Source organism: Myotis brandtii, unplaced genomic scaffold (assembly GCF_000412655.1).
Source record: "Myotis brandtii unplaced genomic scaffold, ASM41265v1 scaffold2074, whole genome shotgun sequence".
In the NCBI taxonomy this organism is placed as follows: Eukaryota; Metazoa; Chordata; class Mammalia; order Chiroptera; family Vespertilionidae; genus Myotis; species Myotis brandtii.
In genome coordinates, this window is record NW_005357747.1 from 44,441 (window position 1) to 47,111 (window position 2,671).

General features: G+C 42.0%; 1 long non-coding RNA gene across 1 annotated transcript in view; it reads right to left on the reverse strand.

The window, feature by feature from the left end:
* Positions 1–2,671, reverse strand: part of LOC106725971 — a 24,234-nt gene that overhangs the window by 20,757 nt on the left and 806 nt on the right. The gene's annotated exons all lie outside the window — the stretch shown is intronic.

Here is a 2,671-nt window from a genome sequence, read left to right on the forward strand (position 1 = left end):
GACTGAAAGGTCCCAGGTTTGATTCTGGTCAAGGGCATGTACCTTGGTTGCAGGCACATCCCCAGTAGGAGATGGGTAGGAGGCAAATGATCGGTGTTTTATCTCACATCGATGTTTCTAACTCTCCTTTCTTCTTTGTAAAAAATCAATAAAATATATTTTTTTTTAAAAAGAAAGAAACCAAAACCACCCTCAAGAGAGCACATAATCTTGTTATCTGATCCCCACTTTGCTTTCTCCCACCTTCATGTAATCTTTCTTACTTCCCTTCCTTAATTTTAAATGCATAACAGAAACTGCAAACTGTCATTCTTGAGAGCATTTGAGATCTTGCACTCATCATATGTCATCCGTTTGACTCAAACAAACTTTTATAAAAATTCTCTACAAGTTGGGATGTCTCTTACGTCAACATGGTTCTGCTCTTATTGTGGGGGATCTGGATTACTGCCACAATCTCTTAGCTGTACGTTGCAATCCACATTCTCTCCATATTTACTTAGCACTCTGCTTCAGAATTGCTACATAAAAGGTAAGCCTTATCACAACAAGCTCACACTTGAGACATTTCAATTGCTTTTATGAAAAAGAATCAAAACTCCTGAGTATATCAATTTTATACACAAATCCCCAACAAAAAGGAAGGGGAAGAGAATATTCTGGACTAAAGGGATTTGTTTGTTTGTGTGCATCAAAGCCCAATACAATGAGAACAGGAGTTTGCAGCAAAGAAAGTAAAGGTTGAAGAAATGGTGCCAAGCCCAGAAATATAGGTGATCTAAGACCTAGCTCTCTGAGGGCACCTAGAGAACAGGTTAAATTCAGGAAAATGTATTAGTCATGGTGGCTAGTGGAGTCGGGTCATTGGTTGGGGTTAGGGTAGGGTGTAGTTGGTTATTGTATCAGATCGTGGCATTGTTCTGTAGGGTTTCATGAGGTTGTGGTCAATAGGGTTGTTCTGCTTTCGTGGGCTTGGGGCTGAAACACAACTGAAGTCAAAATTTTGTCTTTTGCCCTAGCCAGTTTGGCTCAGTGGATAGTGTTGTCCTGCGGATCAAAGGGTCTAGGGTTCGATTCTGCTCAAGAGCACATACCTCGGTTGCTGGCTCCTCCCTGGCCCAGGTGCTGGGCAGGCCTCATGCAGGAGGCAACCAATCGATGTGTTTCTCTCACATCCATGTTTCTGTCTTTCCCTCTCTCTTCCACTCTCTCTAAAAATCAATGGAAAAATAACCTCAGGTGAGGATGAACAAAAACAAAACAAAACAAAAGATTTTACCTTTAGTTTGACCAAAACTCTGTTCACTTGGTCAACAACCTGAGGTGTTTTTCTTAAGACAAAATTGAACACTGACCAAAACCTGATGTTAAGGGCTTACTGATGAAGGGTTTGGACGGCTCATATGTACAAAAGTGGAGGGAGCTGGTTGAAGAAGACAAGTGAGTCTTTTCTATTAGACTGGACAAAGCCAGCTGGAATTAGGAAAAGTCATATTCAAGAAATGGTTCCTGTGCAGTAAGAGAATGAGCTCTGTGACCAGGAAAACTGGCAAGCTATTTGTAGTATGAATACTTTTTTTTTTTTTTTTAGTGTATGTGTTGCCAAAGTGAGCACTAGTATGAATACTTATAAACACAGATCCAAGAATCTGAAATGTATGTAAAATGTAATGGAGAGAGAAGAAAATGGTTATACAAGCCCCCTAGACACACCTAATCCCAAAACAATCATCTGAGTTGAGTGGGACATTCTGTAATTGAAAGCCAGCCTGGCTAGTGGTCCTGGCTGTCCTGAGGGAACCGCGGGCTCTTCCTCTATCACTGGTGTCTCCCAGGTCCTGCTTCTCGCCCCATTCTGCTCAGACCACAGGCATCCTCATGGTCATTTGTTTAAAAATATTTTAAAATTTATTTTTATTGATTTTTTACAGAGAGGAAAGTAGAGGGATAGAGAGTTAGAAACATCAATGAGAGACAAACATCGATCAGCTGTCTCCTGCACACCCCCTTCTGGGGATGAGCCCTCAACCTAGGTACCTGCCCTTGACTCCTCTATCACTGGTGTCTCCTGGGCTCCTGCTTCTCACCCCATTCATGCTCAGACCACAGGCATCATCATGGTCACTTTTGTTTGAGCTCTTACCTGACCCTATTCCAAGTTCACATCAGTGGGTGATTTTTGTTCTCCTAGATCAGGGGTGGGGAACCATTTTTCTGTTAAGGGGCATTTCAATATTTATAACATTTGTGGCCCATACAAAATTATCAACTTAAAAACCATCCTGCTAATTTGGTCAAACATGTAATTAACTCACCCCTAATGCTTAGCAGGATCAGACCAAATAAGGCCCTCGGGCCAGACATTCCCAGCCCCACCCCCACAGAGAGAACTCTCCTCAGAAATCTGATGGGATGCCCCCCTCCCAGTCTCAAACTCTATTGTCTTCCTCTCTGCCAACAAAAACCTTGCCCTCTGCCCACTTCCCTCTTTGAAAAACCCCATTACCTCACACAGCCACATGCCTTTTACTGGACCTTTCATTTCCCCATCAGCACTTCTTCAAGCAAGTCTCTCCCTTGTCTGGTTTTCTTTTCTTTTTTAAAAAAAAATGTATTTTTATTGATTTCAGAGAGTAAGCGAGAGGGAGAGAGAGATAGAAACATCAATGAT